Here is a 12,591-nt window from a genome sequence, read left to right as displayed (position 1 = left end):
TCTTTTCTCTTCCCGCACAAAGATAACAGAGGAGGAAAGCGCGGCACATGGGGAAGCGGAGTTAACATGTACTGCACGTTACTAATCCTAACATAACATTGGCAGCTTGCACCATCCCCCTGCCAAACCCAAATTAACACACTGCCTTACTGGAAGGCAAAGGCTGCAGCTATATTTATAGCTCAATTAACAAGTTTCATAACTAAACCTCCAGAAGTCCTAGGCAAACCAGACAAATGCTATGCATCTTAACACCACGATGACCCTGCCAGGATGCCACCCTCTTCTCTCGGGGAACAACTCCTGCTATCCCCTTGTGAGAACAATGATGATTGGCACCGGCCCATCTGATAACGGGAGGCTGGCTGGGCAACTCGGCTCTTGTCAAGGGTCCTCCTAACAACTCCCAACCAACACACATATGGTCGATTCAAGCAGGCGGCTAATGCTTCTTCCCTTTGCAGCCGGATGGATATGCCTGCTCCCCAGCAGCCAATGGCGGCAGAGGATGGCTGCCATCTTATGACTCAGGAGCCTGGGTCCTTCCAGGAAGAGGGTAACAGAAACACGGGGAATGTCACTTGCTGGGGATTGTAACATCAAAAGAAGCAGAAAATCTCTTTGTGAGATCTTCCCAGCAGGTTATTTTTGTCTGACGGGGAAAGACGCTTCAGAGGATGATGGGTGCACAGGGGGCACCCTTGGGACGAGCAGGAGGAAAGTGGTAAAAATAAAGTACTTTTAATACAGCACTTGACTTAGAGCAATCTGCCTGCAGAGGCCAGTCCAGGCTTCCCCTGTCCACAGGGGCAAAGTGCATGGTTGCCTGGCACAGAGCACTGTGATGATCTGCCTGCACATTTAGCTCCTCCGTGCGACTGTGAGCTCTCGGAGCCCAAGGAGGGAGGAGCATTCCGTACCGTTATGTCCCCCACAGTACTTAGCTCGGAAGTAACAGTAAGGGGTCAGCATTTGTGAATGAGGAAACAAATGATGAATGAATGAATAATCCAATAGATAGATGTTCTATTGGATTCTCCCACATACCATCGAACTTGTAATTCTGCAAGCCTTTCCGTTTAATTTACATGCTGGAGTTAAACACATTTCAGGCCACCCTCACATCTTGCTTTCAACCATAATCCAGCTCTGGCTACCTCTATCCTAGGTCTCCTCCCCACCAAGAGCTGGTTGTTCAGGTCACAAAATTTTGGAAAACACCTACAATTTGCTGCTCAGCCATTTCTATTGTTTGAAACCCTTAACCACTAACAGGGGGAGAAGTAGATGGTCAGTTATTAATGCTGTTTTCGTATGTCCAGGTGCACAACTCTAGTAAGTCACTAATTCCTGAGCTTCAGTTTCCTCATCTGTAAAATGGGAGGGTTAATCTAGAACCATCTTTAGGTGCTTCATCAACTTTAAAATATGACAATTTAATCTCTCAGCTCTCCTGTCATACTGACACATATTAATGGCATACTCCTTGGTTCTCCTATCCCCTAAAAAAGATGACTGCAGAAGCTATTTATAAGACACTAAAACCTCTGAATGTGGTATGAGAGAGCCTACGCCCGTTTACCGCCTTTGCGCTCTCAGTGCTGGGCCTTCGATTCCCAAGCACAAGAGTATTCTTCCCAAGGAATACAGAAGGAACGCTTTCTCAGGACAGCATCAGCTGCTAAAAAAATTAATAAATAAATAAAAAATAAAAAATCATAAAGCTGCAAGCACAGGATAAAGAGGATAAGCCAAAGTCAGACTAAGAAGGAAATTCTGCCAGGGCTCGAGGGTCTGCCGCCTCTCCCTGCTGTTTTAAGGACCAGGATGTGAAACAGACAGGCTCCTGCAACAAGGACCAAAAGGGGGCAGTTCACTGGCCAACTCTGGCCTCAAAATACTGTCAGGGGGCCAGGTTGTACAAAGCTGCTGTTATTGATGTTTTTATGTGAATTTAAATAAACGCCCTTGGGTGGGTCACTGGCTGCCCAGCTCCTCAATGGCCCTTACCACTCCCTGTGTCTTACATCTATGTCTCAGCCTTGTCATTCACTCATGGTACTGGCCCTTTGCTAAACTCACTGTATCTGTCTTCTCTCTCTAAAATAGAAAGCTACATCCCCTGAGTGTAAGATAGTCCTCTGTTTGTTCATTGTTATATCCAGTGCCTTGAAGAGTTTCTGGCTAATAGTAAGTATTCTGTACCTATCTGTCAAAAAAAAACCAAAAAAAAACAAAAAACGAACGAATGAATGAATGAATAAAACTCCCCTGCCAACTGCTCCCTCTCAGAGCTCCCATCACACTCTGTTCACACCACCACAATAGCCTCAATTCAACAAACATTCATTAAGTACCAGACACTGTACCAGGTACTGGAGATATTGAGATGAATGACACAGAATGCCTTGTCTCAAAAGCTCACATTTAAGAGAAGGGGTCAGGCACACAGACAAACACATGTAACAGCACAGCACAATAGCTTTGATGAGGGAGATATGTTAGAAGTGCTATGAAAAGATTGACAGGAAAGCGGGAACACTTGCAGTGTTCCTCGGTGTTAGTAGAAGTTCACGACCTCGACAAGGGAGAGAGGGCATCCCACACAGAGAGCACAGACTAGGCAAAGTCACAGGGCGGTGGAAGTACACACGTCCCGAACCCAGACTGCTTCAGTCTAGCCAGGAGAGAGAGCACCGAGAAGAAGCCCCTACAGGTGACATCAGGGAGGTAGCATCTTTGTAGGGCCGTGAAGACCTCTAGGGCCTAGTTAAGGAATTTAGATTCTACGCTACTGAAGTATTCCAACCAGGAAGTGGCAAGAGAAGAACGGTGGTCCTGAAAGTTACTCTGACACCACTATAGGGTTTGGGTTGGCATGAGAGTAGGCTGGGAGGTTTTCCAGAGGTCTCCAGGAGAGACGATGGAAGCCTGCGGGAGGGTGAGGAAAGCTATGTTTCCCTCAGGAGAAGTTCACGCAGTAGAAATTCTGAAGACAAAACTAAACCGTGGGAGAGACAGGTGAGAGCTGAGCATGGGCCCGAGGCTTCTGGCTTTGGATAAACTGGACGAATGATGCTGCAATGGAGGGGAGGATAACAGAAGTAACTGGCAGGGACCCAGCCACTGAATTGCCAGTATCATGGTCCTTGGTGACAATTTTCACGGCAGTTTCAGAAAAATGAGGGGAATGAAAATAAGTGCAGTAGGTCAAAGGATGAATATGATGTAAGCAATAAAGGCTCGTAGAAGGAGGTCTGATTTATTTACTTTTTCCAAAAATCTTGGTGAAGGGGGAGGGAGGGATGCATAGACTGGGCACAGGAGATCTTTCGGGCAGTGAAGCTATCCCATCTACACGGTGGGTGCATGTCATTCTGCGTTTGTCAAAACCTGCAGAGTGTACACCACCAAGAGTGAGCCCTAACACGAGCGCGGGCTTTGGGTGATGATGCTGCGTCCATGTAGGTTTGTCGATTGTAACAAATTTGGTGGCAGATATCGATGGTGGGGAAGGTTGTGTGTGTGTGAGGACAGGGGGCACAAGGGAACTCTGGACTTTCCACTCAATTTTTTGAGTGTGTGAATTTAAAAATAAAGTTTATTCATGAAAAAAAATTAGTGAAGTTCAAAAAGGTAAATAAGGTGGTATCTTGACAGAAAAGCAAAGTCAGGAAAGATCGTGGTTTCATTTCTTTCTCTCTCTCTCCTTTTAGAAGGGGCAAAACATATGTGTGAATGTAAGCATCTTTAGCTTTGAAGTGGTCTGTGAGGAAAATGTTTGAGAGAGAAGATATAGTTGATGCAAATAAAAACCCTTGGGAAGGACTTAGAATAGTACCAGGTGCATAGTAACTGCTCAGTAAACGTTAGCTCTTTATCACTATTGTAAAATCCAGTAGTTTCTTCTTTCCTGGATAGTAGTTTAGGTCGCTGCCCAGCTCACTGATGAGACCATTAACTCATACAGAGAAAGGCTGTGGCTGCTTAGTTTGTGCTCCTGACAAGCACTTAGTGCCATTCCTCCAACAGAATCTTCATTCATTGATTGATTCATTCAACACAGTTCCACAAATGGTGGAATTTGAATCTTCTCAGATGGTCATTTGGGTGTCTGCCTTTATTCCAAATACACTTGAAGCATTTTTATCCTTACCTTTGAAGTACCATGTGGTATGTTTTAAACAAATGGTCCTGGCCCTCTCAGATTACAATGCTAAACTTGTCTGCATCAGTTACAAGACTTTCAGCCACATGGAACATAATTACAAGTCTAGAAGAAGGAGATTGAGGGCTCTAGCTGGGGCAGGATCAGAGACTCCATAATGACATCAAAGATTGGGGTCCTTCTATTTTTCTGCTCTGCTGGTCTCAGTGTTGGCTTCATCCAAAAACTGGCCTCTCAGTGTCCCAAGATGGCCACAGTAGTTTAGGTGTCACTTACAGACAGAACAACCAGAGAATGAGACCGGTTCCTCCCAGATACCTTTGCTGTGAGAAGGAACCTTTCCAAAAAACCCCCAACAGACTTGTCTTACATCTCATTGGCCAGAATTGTGTCACAAGCCAGAAGTTCAAGCCATCTTTAAGAAGCTTTGAGGAATGGGGCCACCATGACTGCCTTAGGCTAATCAGGGACCACTCCCTAGGGAAGAGAAACAACATTTTCAAAAGTACACAGTCCTGTCATGAAGGAGTGACCCTGGAATAAACAGGGTTCTGTTTGGAAGGATAAAGGAATGGGTGAGGCAGAGAAATGGATGTTGGGATGTTGGATAGACAGTTAGCAGGGTTAGATTTGAATTAAGACTAATACAGCATAAGAAAAAAAAAGATGATATAAAATTGCACCTATCCTAATATGTGGACAGAAAATTTTCTTCTGGAAGCTACTCTACAAGGAAATAGATGACATAATAGTAAAATGATGGACAGGTCAATAACTACTTCAAGTTTCAACCAGGCAATATGAGAAGGGCATTATCAAAGTGCTTAGAGACTCACCATCCACACTGCCCTGCGGCCGCAGAATAGTTCCCACGATGCAGGGAGACAGATTCCTCTTTCACTCCATCAACATTTCACTGTCTGCTATGTGTCATAGCTCATACCCAAATCTGGAAATAAACATTCATAAATCAGTTTCCCCTTACGAGAAGACTACATACTCTAGCACAGCAGCCTGACAGCTAAATAAGTAACTGTAACATGTGTCTGTAGATGCATGCTGAGTGCACAAGGCACTGTCTAGCCCCAGATTAGCAGCAGTCAGGTTTACTTGTGGGCAAGAAGGATTTCATACAAGAAAGTGATGTTTGAACTGGGTCTTGAAAAGTAATTAGTTGCTTGCCAGATGAAAAAGAGGCTGGGAAGGGCATTCCAAAAATAGGAACTATCATAACCAAAGATGTACAGTACACGTGTGAATTCTGCCCCTGTGAAATGCCAAGGGGATTCAAACGGCGAGAGAATCGGGTTCCAGAAGGAGTACGGTTGGAGGCGAACCTGGGGATTTTGACAGGGACCCGATGGTGGAGGGCCTTCTTCTCCCCATACATATAAGTTGGGGTTTTGTGTAATAAGTAACACTGAAGGCTTTACAAAGTGAATAGGCATTTTAAATATCACTGGAAGCTGGGTCAGGGATCCTGGGGCAAGAGCAAGTCTAGAGAGAGCACTTTCCGTTTAGCAGCTGCTTTAATAGTTTGGGCAAAAGCTTGATACTGCTTGAGCCAAGGCAACAACTGAGAGTCTGGAGAAGAGGATAATAAAACATTTGATAAAACTCAATGAAAACTTGGATGTGGAAAAGTCCAGACTAATTGGATATGTGAAAGTATGACTAATCAGATGGAGAAGACAAGAGGAGAAGTTAACATGTAGGATGATCAACTCTTCTGGTTGGCCCAGGACTTTCCCAGCTTTAGCATGAAAAGATCTACATCCTAGGAAACCCCTCAGTGCCAGGCCAACCAGGATAATTGGTTACCATGTAAAAAAAGTACATTTTGAGGAAAGTATGATAAGTTCAGCTTGGAAAATAATGAATTCCAAACCATTGTGCAGCAGAACATTCAGTTTGCATCTACATTACCCTCAAACAGCTGGTCAGGTCAGTGGACATTCAACCAGCTAGCACTCACTAACCATGTACCCCCCCCAACCAAAAGATGGTTTTCCAACAATTTCCACATTTCCACTCCATCCTGTAGATACAACCATCCAGCTTCGGCACAGTTAAGGTAGGAGCCCTCACACTAGTTGCTAGTCTTTCTCTACCAGGGCTGGGTGGGGCGCAGATGCAATGTAAAGGATGACTGATGGACACCTTTGAGCCATTTGTGCAAATTATTTTTAAAAACTTATTCTTAAAAGGAATATGTTCTATTGCAACCCATGGTCATTTCTATCAAGGGGGCTACTTGTCTGCTTTTGCTGCCTACAAAATTATTATTCATCAGAAAAGAGAGTGTTTCCATGCCTTATTTATCTTTGTATCACAAAGACATCCGTGTATTGTATATACACAAGAGCTCAAAAGTTTGTCGCAAAAATGGGTTATTATCATGAGCCTATAAATGTATGCATTGCACTTATTACACATTAAAGCAAACCAGTATGATCTCTAAATTCCTTTACCTTTCTTAAGAAATAAGAATTTGAAAACCATATACAAGGAAGTTTTGGGTTTCTACAAGAGCTCTGAGGAATCTAAACATCCAGTTTCGCTTAGTAAAAACCTAGAAACATCATGGCAAGAAGCAAATTCCACTGAATATATTTATTTATGCTTGAGACCAATACTGTCCCACCAACAGCAGGCTCTATAAACTGACCCAGCACTCAAAGCATCCCCCAATGCCTTATTTAAAACAATGGAGCAGACACTGAGGATGACGTTCAACTCTTAACTCAGCAATTCCCACTACTGATCTAAACCAGACCTTTAGTGTTATTTTAACATAGGTTTTGGATTTAATTATCTTAAATGTCTAAAAGAATGCATACAATTCCCAAACTGTTTATCTCTTTTATGGTAAAATCTCTTCCCCTATCCCTAGAAATCTGTTTTAATTATTTAATCAGTTTGGCTGAAACTCACAAAGCATTAAATTGTTGGTTGTTACTTAACATTCCTTATAAATTGCATTTATTAATTTCTGGATAGAGACTTGTCCATTGCTACAGTAATTTAAATTAGTACCACATGGTTACAGACCAATGCTGAATGATGATTAAATCTTTGGGGCAAATTCAGTCTTTTAAGATATTTAAATGGCACTAGAGATAAGCTAACCAAATTCGGGTCCAAGAAGTTACAATTTATCAAAAATGTAATAAACCATGGCCAGAATATTCATTGTAAGCAGCACATAATGTGGTCCATGAAATGACATTTTAGCATCTCTCTCAGTGTGGTCACAGGGAAGTGCTGACGGTGCAGACACAGCAATGCTCCATTGATATTTAACAGTTCCCATCTACAAGGTACTTTGCAATATTGTGGCTTTTTATACACTCAAGTCCCCCTGATACTCCATCAGTCAATTCGTTATTCAACACAGTGGCATATTCCTTTCTTGGTGCTTTAATTTCACGGGTGCAAACAATCAACATCGCACACAATCCTTTGGAATCTTAGCAACAGAAGGAGGTACTGTAGGATCTTGTTGGCCTTTCAGAATGACAAATCGCCAGGGGAAAGAGTTCTGTGGGGACTGACTCTAAACTGCTTAGGTACAGATTATGATGAGGAGGCTCTGAAAAAGTGAAGGAATCTCTCCCAGGTCACAAAGGTGGAGATGGACTCCAGAAGTCAGTTTCTTTATTTGTAATCGCAAACGGTTTCAATACTTACCACCACCACTGAGTCCACTCAACTGATATGATCCTAGACCTTAATATTTGCTCAAATCGCTGAAAGGACCTGATCATTTCTTCCAGGGGACCAACTGGGGGAATCAAGTGATGAAAAATGAATCTCCCCATTGTTTCCAGACACTTAATAATAACAATAATAATAATAACAACAACAACAAGAGTGTGACAGGCAGGAATAGTGAAAATCATGTGTCTCCTACTGGAAAGACTGACTGAAACACTCAGGTAAAATAACAAAATCAACTCATAAAATAATAGATTCATCTTCCTGCAGCTAAAGATAAATATTAAATAATCCTGGGTGCTGCTGGATGAAAATTAATTTCTGTAAGGCAAATAGTGTAGGACGTATATGTGTTTCAATTTCTGTTTGGCAAGGTGCCTATTTTGAGCATCCTGCACAGACCTTTGAAGTACTGGGGCTGCTCTGATAACGCAGATGCTTAAATGAGAATTGCTTCCTCGGGGCTCCCAAGCACTGTAAAAAGTCTGTTTTGGATCATCAGTCTCCCAACTAATTCCAGGTATTCAGTCCAAAAACACAACATTTTTTAATGCATTAATGATACGGTGCAGCCCTTCTGAATTGAATTGTGTCAGAAGATGGGAGTGACATTAACTTATTAGAGGAGGCACAAAGTGCTGAACCACTGCAATTTGTGTTCCCCAAATTACAGTCAGGTGCAGTCGCCCGCACGGGGCAGGTTGAAACAGGATACAGTGAGAAAAGAAGCACTTCAGAGAGAGCCCTCTAATGATTAGTTTACGATAGAAAGAAGGATAAGGGGCAAATAGTACATTGTATTCTAAATCACGAAACTATTCTAGACGCCCTGCCTGTCTACTCTTAGACCATCTGAGAGCTAAGCTGTTTCATCCTACAGCCCCGGTTGCTTTAACTGTGCTTATTTAATACTGGCATTTGACAAAGCCCATAAAATGTCCCCAGGAAGCCAAACACACTCAGGACCACTTCTGTAGAAACTTTCAAAAATGTTAAAATAAAGACAACCACCAAAACAGTAATAATGATCTCCAATCTGAAGTTTTTCAGAAGTTCCCTAAAAGCCATAACCATTTAAAAAAAAACCACGAACACTTCTCCCTGGAATAGTCTTCTGCTAGGAGCATGGGGGTTAGAGCAGGTGGCACTCTGGGCCAAGCAAACGCCATGAGGCATGGTGACATCTTGGTAGTCATGGAGAGAGGAGAAAAGTCACTGGGGACTGAATGAATGCAGTAACCTTCACTTTCAAGTCCACTCAAGTTCTTTCTCCAGAAGGTTTTCACAGAACACTGGGTCTATAAATGGAACCAGAGAGTGGGGTCCCTCACTTTGATATTCTACCAACATTCCATGCCTCCTTCCAGAAGGGACACACAACCCAGCATACTGACCAAATTTGAACTTGCGTCACTGCATTCTGTCTCCTCTGAGTACCTCCTGGAACTTCATCTGGTCTTCATTCCATGTTATATAAACCAATATGAGCTGTTGGAAAATTGCCCTTGAGGTGGCTGTACTTCAGTACTGGGCAACATGACTCATGAATATTTTTAACAGTCAAGGCCATATGTTCCTCTCCTCTGTAGAGCAGGGAGCCAAATGGAGCTTCTTAAATAACACACAGTGTGGCAGCTACTGCCAGGCACACTGGGAAGAGGCTTAGAAGTTGGATGTGTTCCCACAATCAGAGATGGGAAAGGTCCCTGACTTGTAAAGAGAATATCAACTGACATGAAGCTAAGAAAACATCAGGAGAATAAAGGGTTTGTTTTTGTGTTCTGTTTTCATCTTTGTTTCTAGGCTTGATTTATTTTACAAGTCAGTTCAGGGAAAGGCTCTCTGGAGGTCAGTCTTCAGGTTGACCCAGGCCCTTTGTCCTCCCTCCACTCTCTCCTCCCTCACTGTCAGGATTCCAGGAGATGCAAGAGGTGATGCCCACAGACCCACCAACTCCCAGAACTGCAGTCACAGGAGAGAAAAGCTCCCTCTTTTCAGGGTATAACAAAGTTTCCAAATGCAAAGACAGTCACGGACTGGGGATTTCTGAAGAACAGCTTTGAGAGGGTCTGAGGCTTTGTGTCAATGAAGAGGAATGGAAGAGACAAGAATAAAAGAAGCACAGTGGCTGGAAAGAGGATGGAGGCCGAGAGGGACCAAGATGCAAGAGGGGAATGGGTACAGAAAACAAGGAACCGGGATAGCCCGAGATGTATTTCACTCTTGACAGGCTCAGGTTTCTACTTTCTAGTGACAATTTTGTCAATGTCCAACTTTGTGTTGTTTTTGAATAGCAATCCATTTTAAATTATCCAGCTTGAGTTGACCAACTGACCTTAGTTTGCAAATTTCTGGGTAAGTTTAATAACTTGATATTTATTTAAGAGCCCAGTGTTGTCGGGCACTGTGTGAGGGACGAGGGATGGGGCCGTGAGCGGGACCGATGTGGCTCCCACCCTCCCAGATCATATGTGGCTACACCTGCATTTGACAAGCATTACGGGAACAGCTGTGTGGGGTTGGGGAGGGTACCCCAGAGGGAGTAAGTGCTAAGCTGAGACTTTCAGGACGTAGAGAAACAAGTCTGATCACCTTTGTGAGTCTAATTTCAGCATTTGTACAAGTAGGAATCTCCTCTCTGCCACTGGCTCAGCGCCCCAAAAGGAGGCAACTAAGAAACCATGGTTACACGTGTGCGGATAAGCAGAGCTTGTTGGAGGAAAGAACAGGTATGTCACTCATCCTGGGAGGCCAAGAAGATGCCAGTTGGGGGATTCAGTGTTAGCCTTGAGTTGCTAAAATGACACCAGAAAAATATGTAGCTGTGCTTTCCGGCCTCAAACTCCTGCCCCTGATCCCCCCCCCCCAATCTCCCCTTCGGTTAAATGCTTTCAAGGCAAGCAGATGCAAGCGGCAATTAATCAACCTGATGTTCCCTTGTCGTGTGTGGAACTTGGCACTGGGCTCCCCCTGTACCTTACTCTATCCGGTGAGCAGGTTCCTGGGGCCCTGGTTCTATTGCCACAGCACTTGAGTACAAACAAGAACTGTCAGGAGTGAAAGGCCTTCAAAAACAAATGCCACCAAACTTCTTATCTGACTTCCGTAGGTTGGGGTAAATCAACTGCCCAGCTCCACCTGGGTGGGTAAGCGGACGACCAAACACGCCTGGAGCAGCAGGGGATTACTCTGACCTCACGCCTTCGTAAGAGTTATTAATTTTTACTGTCTTTGACCATATTCCCATGATGCAGAATACTTTGAAGCGTAAAAAATGCAATAATCTGAGTGCTTAGACGATCTCAGACCGCAGATCTGTATGGCCAGGAAAAAAACGAGTATTTGCCCTCGTGCAGAAAATACCTGGGGGCGGACTGTTCTCTTTCTGTTTAGATAGGTGGCTGTCTGTTATACACGGGTTTAATTCTTTTCCCCATTTGCTTTTATATGCACTCTCTCTCCTGGGGTGGCAAGGTTTTATTATTATTATTATTTTTAATCCCAGAAAAAAGGAAAAGATTCAATACAGAAAAAAGGACCAACGCGGTAAAATCTGCTCTAATGATGTGTGCAGTGGGAAGCGTGGTCATTGCAGGGTAGAGTTGCACACCTACCCATTCTTTTGTGATGATCATGTTTTTACTATTTCCAATTTAATACTTTTTCTAATATATTATATGTTACCTCCCATGTATTTAAGCTGTACTTAAAAGCATGCTAAGAACTGGTAATTCTTTAATGGTTGTTCACTTACAAGCGATTGTGGGTCATTACACAATCATTTAAAGGGCATTAATGAGAACCATTTAATGGTTTTAGTAGAATATCATTGTAAGGGACAGGGGAAAAGTTACTGGCTGTAAATTTTTATGACCATTTCTTACAAAACGTATTACTTTAAAGATTTATGTATGTAACAATGAGTACAATAAAAGCCATGCTAAAAATAATTTGAAATCAAAGTAATGCATATAGATAAGTCTCTGCTCTGCTGCAATTGGGTGGGCCCCCCTTTTTAAAAAAATTTTCCATTTCTCCTTCTTTCCTCCCTTCCTCTCTCTCTCTGCCTTTCATCCACCTGTCCTTTCTTCTCCGCCTTCCTCCCTGCCTCCCACCCTTCCTCATCACTTCCATTTTCTTTCTTAAAAGTCATTTTTAGGACTAGTAAAGATTTTCTTTTTAATGAAAATCACTAGAGGTAGAATTCTTCATCGATACGTTTTTCAGTCGGTGGGGGTGAAGGAGAGAGGGGTAGACATAACAGCATGGCACAGGAATGCCCCAAATGTCGTGAGTCTTTGTTTACAGACCTTTCCCCCAGATGTCATTTTAAACTATCTCCTCTTATACGCCATAGGACTAAAATAGAAAATCCAATACTTTCTAGGACATCACTCCCTAAGGTAGGACAGGCGACTACAAAGGCGGAGGAACTAGTCCTGGTAGGACACCTACGGAGATCTGTAAAGTACACACAAAAAGGGGCCTCACACACACCCAGAGGAGACCCGGCATTTTGCCCCATGCAGCTCACCTCTTGAAAAAGAAATGGGTATTTGAGAAGCTCACGCTACTGAGGGAGTAACCTTATTAAAGTGCTTTAATAACACAACAGTCATCGTATTATGCCTGGTTTTGTCCACTTGCGATTCTCGTGGAATACATAATGAATAAGACAATGCCCCTTTCCCAGGATTCTTGCATAA

General features: G+C 43.2%; 1 long non-coding RNA gene across 1 annotated transcript in view; it reads right to left on the bottom strand.

The window, feature by feature from the left end:
• Positions 1-12,591, bottom strand: part of LOC116668994 — a 94,640-nt gene that overhangs the window by 57,407 nt on the left and 24,642 nt on the right. Inside the window, exon 2 of the long non-coding RNA XR_004326346.1 lies at positions 5,005-5,117. This is a non-coding gene — a long non-coding RNA (uncharacterized LOC116668994). The remainder of the gene's footprint in view (positions 1-5,004; positions 5,118-12,591) is intronic.

The sequence above is a fragment of the Camelus ferus genome, chromosome 15, assembly GCF_009834535.1.
Source record: "Camelus ferus isolate YT-003-E chromosome 15, BCGSAC_Cfer_1.0, whole genome shotgun sequence".
NCBI classification, from domain to species: Eukaryota; Metazoa; Chordata; class Mammalia; order Artiodactyla; family Camelidae; genus Camelus; species Camelus ferus.
The sequence above is the reverse complement of the archived record's forward strand: the minus strand, read 5'-3'. Positions and strand labels throughout refer to the sequence as shown.